This window comes from Triturus cristatus, chromosome 1_1 (assembly GCF_964204655.1).
Source record: "Triturus cristatus chromosome 1_1, aTriCri1.1, whole genome shotgun sequence".
Classification (NCBI taxonomy): domain Eukaryota; kingdom Metazoa; phylum Chordata; class Amphibia; order Caudata; family Salamandridae; genus Triturus; species Triturus cristatus.
The window spans coordinates 853547436-853561506 of NC_140579.1; positions in this window are offsets into that span (position 1 = coordinate 853547436).

Here is a 14071-nt window from a genome sequence, read left to right on the forward strand (position 1 = left end):
GCGGAGACAAGCTACCCCTCATCACCTGTTTGCACCCGACATCGCCTGGTACCCACCTGGTGCCACGCTGGTCACTGGCTAGTGACTGTGAACACTGTCCCCTCTGCTTACAGGTCTTCAACATCTCCGATCCACTCTTGGATCCACTGCATCTCTCCCGGACCGACCGCCTGCAGCATCTTTGTCTTCAAGCTCCACGGAACAGATAGAAGCAACCCGACGCACTTCGAGGCCTATGCACCCGCTTCCTGTGGGTGAGGTAAAGCTGGCACACCTGTGCCCAAGTGTAGTATTACATCTCTAGTGCCTGTGTTCCAAATCTTGAGTTCCTAGTCCATCCGGAAGATTCCTTTTGCAGTAACTTTGTACTTTTTACGCACCCATTGAAACCTATGGGAGCACGCGTGTGACTATTTGCTCTGCACACGCCACCCGTGGACCTCCTGGTCACTAACTGACGTTAGCTCCTTGTAGGCCCAGCGATTCTAGAGGCCTTAGGCCTTTTCCCTTTTCTGTTCGTGGTACTTATACCACTATTTTAGTATATGGTTTGAGTGGCCACCAGGGCCTATCCATATAAAGTGCAACTTCTGTGTATTCTGTGATAATCTTGTTTGACGATTTGTGCTCCTGTGCTCATAAAGAGACTAGGGGTAACTTTGATAAATAATGAATATGCTACTTACCAGTATGCATCTGTTCTTGGCATGTAGGGCTGCTGACATTCATATCTGTGCATAGATCGCCGCCTAGTGTTGGGTCCGGATGTTTGCACGTTGTTGTCCTGGAAGAGTCTTCGAAGTATCCTTGGATAGGTGACTCCTCCCATGGACTACAGTGCGCATGGGCATCCTCTCCATCCTCAGATTGTTTTTCGCCATTGTGGCAGTGATGGAGTAGATACAGAAAGTGATGACCATGCTTGCAATAATTCTGAGAGCTGCAGCTGCGACAGGCGCCGGGGAGGAGGGAGGGCGATATGAATGTCAGCAGCCCTACATGCCAAGAACAGATGCATACTGGTAAGTAGCATATTCAGTTCGAGGCATGTGGGCTGCTGAATTCATATCTGTGCATAGAATACATAGCAGTGCCCTCTATTGGCGGCGGCTACCCGTGCCAGCTGCAGCGGTCTGAAAAAGTGTTTTGAGAACAGCCTGTCCTACAGCTGCCTGCTGTTTTGACTGCACATCTACGCAATAGTGTTTTGTAAATGTGTGTGTAGTGGACCATGTGGCTGCTCTGCATATATCATGCAGGGGAATATTTCCTAGGAAGGCCATGGAAGCCCCCAACTTGCGTGTTGAGTGGGCTCGTGGTGGAATAGTTAATGTGCGTTTTGCCTTTTGATAACAGATTTGAATACACTTAACTATCCATCTGGCTATCCCTGCTTTGGAGATGGCGTTACCTTTGTGGTGTGGGGCAAAGGCAACGAATAGTTGTTTTGTCTTCCTGAAGGGTTTAGTCCTGTCGATGTAGTACATGAGGGCCCTCCGTACATCTAGTGTATGTAATGCCCGCTCTGCAACAGTTTGTGGGTTTTGGAAGAAAACGGGCAGTTCAATAGTCTGGTTCATGTGGAACTGCGATATTACTTTGGGCATGAATTTGGGGTTGGTACGTAGTACGACCCTGTTGGCGTGAACCTGAATAAATGGCTCTTGAACGGTTAGTGCCTGGAGTTCACTAACTCTTCTTAGGGAAGTGATCGCTACCAGGAAGGCTACTTTCCAGGTAAGGAATTGAATCTCGCATGAGTGTAGAGGTTCAAAGGGTGGACCCATCAGGCGTGTGAGGACCAAGTTGAGGTTCCACATTGGAGCCGGTGGGTGACTAGGTGGAATGACTCGTTTGAGTCCTTCCAAGAATGCTTTGATGGCAGGCACTCTGAATAGAGAGAGGTGCTGCCTGGTTTGCAGATAGGCTGATATTGCGGTCAAATGGACACGTATAGAGGTGTACGCCAGATTGCATCGGTATAGGTGTAAGAGGTAACATATGATGTCGTGGATGGATGCGTCCAGCGGGTTAATGTCATTATTACCGCAATAAATGACGAACCTTTTCCATTTGGCTGCATAGCAAGCTCTTGTAGTGGGTCTCCTGGCCTCCTTGATGATGTCCATGCAGTCAGGTGGCAGATTGAGATAGCCAAACTCTAGGACTTCAGGAGCCAGATCGCCAGGTTCAGCTGTTGCGGATCTGGGTGCTGAACCTCTCCATGGTTCTGCGTCAAATGCGCGGGTTTGATCCGCAGCCTTTGATGCGGTACCACGGAAAGTTCGAGGAAGGTGGTGTACCACGGCTGGCGTGCCCACGTGGGAGCAACTAGGACGAGTGTCAGGGAGTGTTGTCGGAGTTTGCGAGCCACCAGCGGTATCAACGGTGCTGGGGGAAAAGCGTACGCAAATCTGCCGGACCAGTTCATCCATATCGCATTGCCCTGCGACTGCGGATGTGGGAATCTGGCGGCGAAGCTTTGGCATTTTGCGTTTTCGCTTGTCGCGAATAGGTCTATCTCTGGGTGACCCCACTGCTGGAAGTACGGTTGGAGTACTGATGGGTGTAACTCCCACTCGTGCATCTGGTGGCTGTGTCTGCTGAGCAGATCCGCCATCTGGTTGTCCTTGCCGGGGAGGTGTTCTGCCATGAGGAACATGTTCCTCTGAATGGCCCACTTCCACATGCTCTGAGCCAGATGAGACAACTGTGGAGAGTGTGTCCCTCCCTGTTTCTGTATGTAGTACATTGCGGTCATGTTGTCCGTCCGGATCAACACGACCTTGTTGCACAGATGTACTTTGAAAGCCTTCATGGCCAGGAAGATTGCCATCAGTTCCAGAAGGTTGATGTGCATCTTCTTCTGTTGTGTCGTCCATAGTCCCTGCACTGTGTAGTGTAGTACATGAGCTCCCCATCCCTGGAGAGACGCGTCCGCTGTCAGTACTATTTGTGGAACAGGCTCTTGGAACGGTCGCCCCTTGCAAAGGTTTTGTGGATTCCACCAATGCAGAGAGTTGTATGCCCGACCGCTCACCAACACTAGGTCTTTCAACTGTCCTTGAGCCTGATTCCACTGACGTGCTAGGCACTCCTGAAGTGGGCGCATATGTAATCTCGCGTGCGGGACTATGAAGATGCAGGAGGCCATCATGCCTATCAACTGCATAAACACTCGCGCTGGAAGCGAGTGATTGTGTTTGAACTTGGAGATCAGCAGTTGTATGCTGTTGATCCTCACTAAACTTGGCTGAGCTGAGGCCGCCAGAGTGTCTATAGTCGCGCCCAGGTACTGTTGTACGTGTGCGGGCTGGAGATGGGACTTTGGGTAATTTAGTGAGAATCCCAGACTGTGAAGAAGGTGAATGGTGCGGGACATATGGCTTGCACATTGCTGGGCCGACTTCGCTTGAACGAGCCAGTCGTCTAGGTAGGGGTAGACGTGTATATGCTGCCTCCGTAAGTGTGCTGCCACCGTAGCTAGGCACTTCGTGAAAACCCTGGGCGCTGTTGTCACGCCGAAGGGAAGGACTTTGAACTGATAGTGCTGCCCCTGAACAGTAAACCTGAGGTATTTTTTGTGTGAGGGGTGGATGGGTATGTGGAAGTACGCATCCTTGAGGTCCAGTGATGCTAGGAAGTCTCCCTGCTTGAGAAGCGGAAGGACTTGCTGTAGAGTGAGCATGTGAAAGTGCTCTGAAAGAATGTACTGGTTCAGGGGTCTCAGGTCTAATATAGGCCTGAGCGACCCGTCCTTTTTTGGAATTAAGAAGTAGAGGGAGTAAACCCCCGTGCCCTGCTCGTGGATGGGTACGAGCTCGATAGCGCCTTTTAGAAGCATACTTTCTACCTCTTGCTGTAAGAGCGTTAAGTGCTCTGAGGACATAGGACGGTTTCTTGGTGGTATTGTGGGTGGAGTGGAAGTTAACTCCAGACAGTAACCGTGTTTTATAATATCTTTGACCCACCTGTCCGTGGTGATGGAGTTCCACGTGGACAGGAGCCGTTGTAGCCTTCCCCCGACAGGTGTTATGTGGTCGGGAGGAAGGGAGAGGGCGTCACTGCTTGTTCTTGGGGGAGGACCTGGTGTTGCCGTAGCCACGTCCTCTGCCCTTGGTACTGGAGCCACGATAGCCACCTCGGGTGTTCTTATCGTAGGTGGTCTGCGTATTACCCTTGTTATATGTTTGTTGTGACCCCTGTCCTCTACCTGCCCCCTTGTTTCCGGGGCGACGAAAGGAGCCGCTCCGAAAGGACTGAGTTTGTAGGGCGCCCATGGACTTTGCAGTGTCCGTGTCCTTTTTTATCTTCTCGAGGGTGGTGTCAACCTCAGGTCCGAACAAAAAGTCGGGGTTGACGGGCTGATTAAGTATATTGTTTTGTACCTCAGGCTTGAATCCTGAGATACGTAGCCAGGCGTGACGTCGTAGGATGACGCTAGTGTTGATGGCCCTGGCAGCCGTGTCTGCAGCGTCTAGTGCACATTTAATGGCAGCATTTGTGAGTAGCTGTCCCTCTCTGATAAGGATTTCTGCACCTTCTTTGTAGGGGTCAGGGAGGTGCTGAAGAAGTTGCTCCAGTGTGTCATAGTGCGCTCTATCGTAGCGAGCGAGGAGCGCTTGAGTGTTAGCTATGCGCCATATGTTTGCAGCTTGTGCGGCAACTCGCTTGCCGGAGGTCTCTAGCACCTTGGACTCTTTGTCCGGGGGAGGAGCGTCACCCGTTGTCTGCGAGTGTGCCCTCTTGCGGGCATTCGCCACAACGATGGAGTCGAGTGGTAATTGGCCTCTGATGTAAGTAGGATCCCCAGGTGCTGATCTGTATTTTTTATCGATCCTGGGGTTTATCACTCGTGCCCTGGTGGGTTCCTTGAAAATGTCAGTGGCTGGCTTGAGGACCCCCTTCAACATTGGCAGAGTCTTTACATGTCTTTCTGAGGATGCAAAGGTGTCCATTAGAAAGTCATCTTCGATGATATCAGAGTGAAGCTGTACATCATGGTTGTTTGCCGCACGTTCAATCAGAGCGTTGAACGCCGCAGTATCCTCTGTGGGTGATGTTTTTGGCCCATATAGTTGTGTGTCCTGTGCATCAAGAGGTGCACTGGGGTCTGCAGGGTCGCCCCAAGTTTGGTCAGGGTCCTGCTGGTCATCAGGGTCCGTGTCCACATGGTAGGGGACTTGTTCATCCAAGTAGTCCCCCAATGCATCCGTGTCGGAGCGTGTGGGGGAGGCCCGGTGTGGGTCCTGGTAGGGTGAATAGAAGGGTTCATACAGGAGAGGTTCTGAGTCCACAGGCAGCTTCCTCTTTAGCGGGATCCTGAAAGGCTCCAATGGCGGTTCCGAAGTTATCCTTCGGCCGTGGAGAATCATCCTGCCAGTGTCGGCGTCGATGACGTGTGACGGAGACGGCTCGACAGGTGTAACCGCAGTTTTGGTGACCTGTGTCCTGAGTTGAAACGCCTTCGGGATTGTGGGTGGAGGCAAGCCGAAGGTAATGCTGGTCGGCACCGACGAAACCGCCGGAGCCGAACCGGAACCTGACGGGTCCTGGAGGGCGTCCTTGGATCTGCAGCCTGGCATCGCGCCAGGCCGTACTCGGGGCGCCTTAGAGGTCGTGGCCCCCGCCAGGGTCGTCGAGGCGGCTGCAGATATCTTCTGCGCCCGTGGCGCATCGAGTCGAGGTGCGGAGATCACCGTCGACGTCTTCGACACGTGAGGTTTTGGTGTCGTCGAGGGAGTGCTGCGAGGCGTAGCAGGCGGGACGGCCCTCGGTGTCGGTGGCGTCGACGCCGGTAACCGGGCAGGTTTGTCGGCGCCGATGACCTTCTTCCGTTTGTCGACTCCCATGTCGCCCGTCTCGAGTTCGGCACCGAAGTCTCTCTTGGTGCGGTCGGTGCCGACCCGGTGCGCTGGCGTCGAAGGTGTTGAAGGCCTCGATCCGACTAGCGCCACTTTCAGTTTCGGTTTCGTAGGAACCTGAGCAGCTTTCGGTTTCGGTTTCGTGGAAGGGAAACCAGCTGGCTTAAGCGGTAATGGCTGCCGCTGAACGTCCGAGGCCGGGCCCGAGGGCGGGGCCGAAGGACTGCGTGATAGGTCTCGGGTAAGGCCCGAAGGCGATCCCTCGACCGGAGCCATAGTCTGTGGCGCTGGTGAAATTTCGGTCTGAACAGGTAGGCCTTGTTCATCGTCGGAGCTACTCTCTTCGGCTCCTAAGGCCTCCTCGTCGTCTCCTACCTCGGTGTCGTCTTCACCTCTGTGGAAGAGTGACTCGTCGGCCTCGTCCGATCCGGGTTCGTGTTCGTGTTCGGAAACGGGACTGGAGGGTAAGACTTCTACTTCTTCGACGTCGTCAGCCTCGTCGAAGATGTCAGCTGGGGCCGGTGCCGCGTGCTGCGCTTCGAGCCTCGCCGCTCGACGATTCCGCAGAGTCTTCTTTGAACGGAACCGGGCACAGGCCATACATGTCGATTCGTCGTGGTCCGGCGAAAGGCATTTGTTGCACACCGGATGGACGTCGATGTGTGGGTACTTCGCATTGCATACCGGACACCTTTTGAATGGCGTCCTGGATTCCATCGTCGAAGTAGAGTCGATGGACAGGCAAATGCGAACAAAGTCGGTGCTGAAAGTTAGTAAACTAACAAAAAGTATCGAAACCCGATCGATAAACAGTACCGACGCGAACTAAAGGCCTTGTGGCCTCGACAAAAGTTTTTCCTAACTTGAGCTAAGATAGCACATCCGAACCCAATGGCGGAAAAAAACAATCTGAGGATGGAGAGGATGCCCATGCGCACTGTAGTCCATGGGAGGAGTCACCTATCCAAGGATACTTCGAAGACTCTTCCAGGACAACAACGTGCAAACATCCGGACCCAACACTAGGCGGCGATCTATGCACAGATATGAATTCAGCAGCCCACATGCCTCGAACATACATATATATTTTGAATATATATCTGTGTGGTGTCCTTTCATTGGTATAAAAGGGGGTTGCATTTGGTAAAACAGCTGGCTTAACACGCTTCACGAGTTTAGCCTCAAAGACTGCTTAGCCTACGCTACCACTAGGGCAGCTAGTCCAAAAAGGTTGACTTACAACCACACCATAAGGGTTGCTTGGCATGGTACAAGGTGGTCACTAGAACTAGTGAACAGCATATACCAGGCCAACTTCTCACATTGGTGGCAGCGGTGGGATTTGAGCTTGCTGTGTTTTACCATTGTAATCTCTTGGTTACCAATTGAAAGATCACATAGGTACCTGTAGGTACATATAAAACAAGATTAGATATACTTAAGTTCTACTGAACTTAGTTGTTGTAGAGCAAAGGGAGTAGCACACCCTGACTACAACTACTAGATAGGTTTAGTAGGTAAACCCAAGTGTAGGTAGATTGCAACACATCCACCCACACTTAAGAGCAATGGCCGGGGCAGAGGGGTCCACTGTACCCATCTCTGTTGAGAGTGACCCCCAGAGGGCACCATCCAGCTTTGCTACCCTTAATCAGAATGAGCTCAGGCATTTGGCAACTCTTAGAGGCCTTAAACAGCCCAAGAACCCAAACTCTGCTGAGCTCAGAGAGCTCTTACAGAATGATGAGAATCAGAGAGCACTCAAGAAGCTTCCCAGTTAGCCCCCTTAGGGACAGAACAGGAGGCCCCCCTTCTGAAGATGCCACTGAAGTACCCCTTCCCAATAGTCACCCCTTAGATGGGATGCCTACCACAGAGGATGAGAGTGAAAAGGATACTGACAGTAGTGAGGATGAAGGGAGAACTAGCCCAGTGCCAAGTGTTAAACTTGGCCCAGCTAAACCAAGGCTATTGGGGACTGACAGTGGGTTCAACCCACTGGATCTCCCCAGTGGACTTAACACAGGGCTGGGAAGGCAAAGGAATCGCTCAGGTGACTCCAATGCTTCCCATGGCTCTAGAGGCTCTCAAGGTCACTCCAGGAGAAGGATGACCACCCCTCAGAGGAGGGAACATGAGGCCAAGATGCAAGAGGCTCAGCTGAGGATCAGGAAGCAGGAGCTAGAAGTAGCCCTGATGGAAGAGAAACTTAGCAAGGCTAGACAGCATAAAGAGAGTGGGTCTATACCCACTGGTGGCAGCATTGTCCCTAAGGACAAAGATAGGGTTTTCGACAATAGAAACCTGTCTAAGGTTGTGCCCCCCTACAAAAGTGGGGATGACATCCACAAGTGGATAACTGCTCTTGAGAGAGCCTGCAAAGTACAGCAGGTTCCTGAAGATCAGTGGGCAGCAATCCTCTGGCTCTCCTTTGAGGGAAGAGGCAGAGACAGACTCCTCACTGTTAGAGAAGAGGATGTCAGAAACTACAGAGTCCTGAAGAGTGTTCTAGTTGATGGGTTAGGCTTAACCACTGAGCAGTACAGGTTAATGTTCAGAGACACCCAAAAGACACAGACTCAGGACTGGTCTGAATACATTGAATGTGCCACTAAGGCTTTGGAGGGTTGGTTGCTGGGAAGTAAGGTATCTGATTTTACAGGATTGTATAATTTGATGATGAGAGAACAGATTTTAAATAACTGTCAAAACCAGCAACTGCATCAACACTTGGTTGACTCTGATCTGACCTCTCCCCAAGAATTGGGAAAGAAGGCAGACAAATGGGTCAGAACCAGGGTTAAGCAAAAGAACCAGAACCAGGGCCAAGGGGGTGATCAGAAGAAAACAGACCAAAAGGGTGGAGATCAGAAATCTAAAGACCAGAAGTCTTCAACAGGGCCCCAAACTACTGCTAAGGAGGGTGGGTCCCAACAACAGTCCAAAAAGAAGAAAGAAGGTCAAAAGAAACCCTGGTGCAATCATTGTAAAAATACAACTCACTGGACTAGTGATTGCAAAAAGGGTGGAGCCCCCAACACTGTTGCCCCTAAGGCACCTGCTCCCAGTACTACTGTTAGCAGTGTTGGTCCCCAGACAAAGGGTGTAGTGGGAATCACTATGGGAACTGAAGGAGATTCTGACTTAGACAGAACCCTTACACAGGCAGTCTTGATCTGTGATGGGGACATTGATTTGTCCCTGACTGTGAGCCCCAGTAACCTGGGCAAGTACAGACAGACTCCTTTAATAAATGAAAAAGTGGCTCAAGCTTACAGGGACACATGTGCCAGTGTCACTATGGTGACACCAGGCTTTGTGGACCCTGGACAGTACATACCAGGTGAGAACTACCTGGTGACCAATGCCAGCAATGCCACTACTTCACATAGTGTGGCAGTTGTTAACTTCTCATGGGGAGGGGTAACTGGCCTCAAAAGGGTTGTGGTTAGTGCAGACCTCCCAGTAGAATGTTTGTTGGGCAATGACCTAGAGAGTTCTCTATGGTCAGAAGTGGAGTACAGGACTCATGCAGAGATGTTAGGTATATCATCACATGTCCTTGCTGTGACCAGGTCACAGGCCAAAAAGTGCCTCACTGAACCACAGGTCTTGGATCCTGGAACAATGGACCAAGCACCTACCAAGAAAGTACAGGAGGGTCAAGGCTGTGCCTTCCCCCCTGCCTCAGAGTGATGATCAGCCTTCCCAGGAAGCTGATCTAGAGGACCCTGAAGGAACTGTCCCTGAAGAGCTTGAACCTGATCAGGTTGAGTTTCTGGGGACAGGGGGACCTTCAAGGGCTGACTTGAGGCAGGCTCAGTTATCCTGTCCCTCTCTTGAACCCCTCAGACAGCTGGCTGCTGCTGAGGCTGCTGGGAATGCTCAAGGTACCCATAAAGTGTATTGGGATGAAGGGCTCCTTTATTCAGAGGCTAGAGACCCCAAGCCTGGTGCAACCAGGAGGTTGGTCATACCTCTGCAATTTAGGGGCTTCCTTCTTACCTTGGCCCATGACATTCCTTTAGCAGGACACTTAGGCCAGAACAAGACTTGGGACAGGCTTGTCCCTCACTTTCACTGGCCTCATATGAATGAAGATACAAAGGAGTTTTGTCGCTCCTGTGTTACCTGCCAAGCCAGTGGCAAATCAGGTGGCACAACAAAGGCCCCCCTTATACCACTACCTGTGGTGGGGGTCCCCTTTGAAAGAGTGGGAATAGACATAGTGGGTCCCATGGATCCTCCCACTGCATCTGGGCACAGATTTATACTGGTGGTAGTGGATCATGCCACCAGGTATCCAGAGGCAATTCCCCTTAGGACCACTACAGCTCCTGTTGTGGCCAGGGCCCTGCTGGGAGTATTCTCCAGAGTGGGGTTTCCTAAGGAGGTAGTATCTGACAGAGGTACCAACTTTATGTCAGGATACTTGACAGCTATGTGGAAGGAATGTGGTGTCAACTACAAGTTCACCACCCCTTATCACCCACAATGCAATGGGCTTGTTGAGAGATTCAACAAGACCCTAAAGGGTATGATCAAAGGATTACCTGAAAAGCTCAGGCGAAGATGGGATATCCTTCTACCCTGCCTTCTGTTTGCTTACAGAGAGGTCCCACAAAAAGGAGTTGGCTACAGCCCCTTTGAATTGTTGTTTGGGCACCCTGTGAGAGGCCCACTGTGTTTGGTGAAGGAAGGATGGGAGTTACCTCTCAAAAAGCCTAAGCTAGACATAGTGGACTATGTACTTGGTCTCCGCTCCAGGATGGCTGAGTATATGGAGAAGGCATCTAAAAACCTTGAGGCAAGCCAGGCCTTACAGAAAGCTTGGCATGACCAAAAGGCTGTCTTGGTTGAGTATCAGCCAGGACAGAAGGTATGGGTGTTGGAGCCAGTGGCCCCAGCAGCACTCCAAGACAAATGGTCTGGACCCCATACAATCCTGGAAAAGAAGGGAGAGGTCACCTACTTGGTGGACCTAGGAACTCCCAGGAGTCCCCACAGGGTACTCCATGTTAACAGGCTTAAAGCATATGTTGACAGGGCAGACATGGGCTTGCTCATGGCTACAGATGAGGGACAGGAGGAAGAGAGTGACCCTCTCCCAGACCTGTTGTCTCAGAACCCTGAAGATGGCTCAGTTGAAGGAGTGACCCTTGGAGGCAACCTCACTGCCCATCAGCAGACTGAATGTAGACAGGTTCTACAATCATTTTCACATATGTTTTCCTTGATACCTAGTCAAACTGACTGGTGTACCCATGTTGTGGACACTGGTGACAGTCTGCCTGTAAAGAACAAACTTTACAGACAACCTGACCACGTCAGGGACTGTATAAAGGCTGAGGTACATAAAATGCTGGAATTAGGTGTCATTGAACCCTCAGAGAGCCCCTGGGCTAGCCCAGTGGTTCTGGTCCCCAAACCTCACACCAAAGATGGCAAGAGAGAGATGAGGTTCTGTGTGGATTACAGAGGACTCAATGCTGTCACCAGGACAGATGCACACCCTATTCCAAGGGCAGATGAGCTCATAGACAAACTAGCTTCTGCAAAGTTTGAGCACATTTGACTTAACAGCTGGCTATTGGCAAATCAGATTAGCTGAGGAGTCTAAGGCCAAAACAGCATTCTCAACCCCAGGTGGGCATTATCAGTTTGTGGTGATGCCCTTTGGTCTGAAGAATGCACCTGCCACCTTCCAAAGGCTGGTGAACCAAGTCCTTACTGGGTTGGATGACTTTTGTGCAGCATATCTGGATGACATTGCTGTCTTTAGCTCCACCTGGGAGGATCACCTGATCCACCTGAAGAAGGCTCTTGAGGCCCTGCAGAGGGCAGGCCTCACTATCAAGGCTACTAAGTGCCAGATAGGGCAGAGTAAGGTTGTATATTTGGGCCACCTTGTAGGTGGAGGCCAAGTTCAACCACTGGAGAGTAAGATACAATCCATCAAGGACTGGTCCCCTCCAACCACCCAGACTCAAGTTCGAGCTTTCTTGGGCTTGACTGGGTACTACAGGAAGTTTGTTAAGAACTATGGGTCCATTGTGACTCCTCTTAATGATCTGACATCCAAGAAGATGCCCAAAAAGGTTCAGTGGACAGTAAGCTGTCAAAAGGCATTTGATGACCTGAAGGAGGCCATGTGCTCTGCACCTATCCTGAAAAGTCCTGACTACTCCAAAGAGTTTATTGTCCAAACAGATGCTTCTGAGTTGGGTGTGGGAGCTGTGCTGTCACAACTTAATGTAGATGGTCAAGACCAACCCATTGCTTTTATTAGCAGAAGGTTGACCCCCAGAGAGAAGAATTGGTCAGCTATTGAGAGGGAGGCCTTTGCTGTGGTGTGGGCCCTGAAGAAGCTGAGGCCATACTTGTTTGGCACTCACTTCAAGATTCAGACCGACCATAAGCCCCTCTTGTGGCTAAATCAGATGAAGGGTGAAAACCCCAAACTGCTTAGGTGGTCCATTTCCCTACAGGGGATGGACTTTACAGTGGAGCACCGGCCAGGTACTGACCATGGGAATGCAGATGGTCTCTCCAGGTACTTCCACTTAGGACATGAAGACGAGACTGGTCAAGGCTAGTTTAATGTCCCAGCGTTTGGGGGGGGGTTGTGTAGGAGAGTAGGGTCTGCTATCCTATGGTCACCCCAAATTTTTGCTTTTTGCTTCACTGGTTTTTGACATATTGAGGCTGTGGGCCTGCCAATCAGACCCCCAGCCTGCTGTTCTCTCTACTAAATTAAAACTATGCACCCTAGGTGCATAACCAATTGGAAGTGGATCACCCTGTCAGCCCCTGTACCAGTGTACACTAGGTACCCAGGGCATTGGTGTACCCAAGGCCTGCCAAGGGCTGCAGCATGTATTATGCCACCCCAGGCTTGGCCTAACGATTTGACACAACTGGCTGATCACTCAGCTGGGGTAAGTTGGTGTAATCACCTCTTACTTAGGTGTAGTATACCTATACCTAACCTTAAATGGGACACCTGGTAACCTATAAGTCACTCCTATAGCAGGCCTTAACAATCCTGAAGGCAGAGTGCTTGGTTCCATGTGAGATGGTGCTCTGGCATGAGCTGAGCCTGTCTGCAGTGGTCGGAACAACTTCCTTCTACTGTTTCCAGATATCGTCATACCATATACTCTTAAGTGCATTATGAACCTCGCGGTTAAATGCTATCTTTGGTTTGGCTTTATCAAAACATGTCGAGTAAGGTGTCATACGAATTGGAATACTAACCCCTCGCCAATTCTGGCGACGGGGTTAGCATTCCACCCTTCTAGAGGGACACGACATGTACAGTGCCTGAAACCCGGGTAAAATCAGACATAGCCTCAGCTCCACAAAATGGATGCTGCCACCACAGACACAAGTCTGCCCTCCTGCTGCTGGGAGTCCTTCCAGCTTGGGAGGTGTGGACAAAGGGTTTCCTGCCAGGGGAGGTGCGTGCACCACCCCAGACAGGATTTTGTGTATTGGTCAGGTAGGGCTTGAAAGAAACCAGACATGCCTGTGGCTCACAAGGAGCCTCGGGGCATATGCCAGTTCAAACCGGTCCTGGGGCACACCAGTCCCGGGCCTGGGGCGAGCTGGACAAAGGATTGGGGGTGTAACCACCCCCCTTCCTGGTCCCACCCATAGGGAGGGACCTAGCAGGTAGTCCGGCCCCTAGAATCCGAATAAAGGTAGGAGCTGTGTCCTAAGACTTCAGACATCCTGGAATCAACTTGAAACTAAGAAGAAGACGGGAACTTCGACATTCTGCTGCACAGAAGACTGAAGAAAATCTCCCCTGTGGTCAGGGAGTGACCACCTTGCTAACGCAAGCACCATCCAGCGAATCACCGTCTGCTTTGCCGCCGCCTCCCGCCGGAGCCCGAGCCCAGAGACTGACAAGACCTGGACCTCCAGACCTCTCACCGCCCGATCCACAGTCCCTGAAAAGAGGAGACCCGTGGAGGCACCGAGACACGTGGAGCCAGCCATCTTGGAACGACTACGACAAGCTGACCAGTGCAACAACCGAGGCTCCCTCCAAGTTGTGCTTTGGGTCCTGAGAAGCCCAACCCTCGAGCAGCATCTGCACCAAAGGTGAGCCCTCCAGCATCTCCACGATCTGCGTGGGGCCCTTCTGCATTTTGCCACTCGACGCGCCTAACCGGTTGCTGGCTCGCTGGCTAGTGGCCATC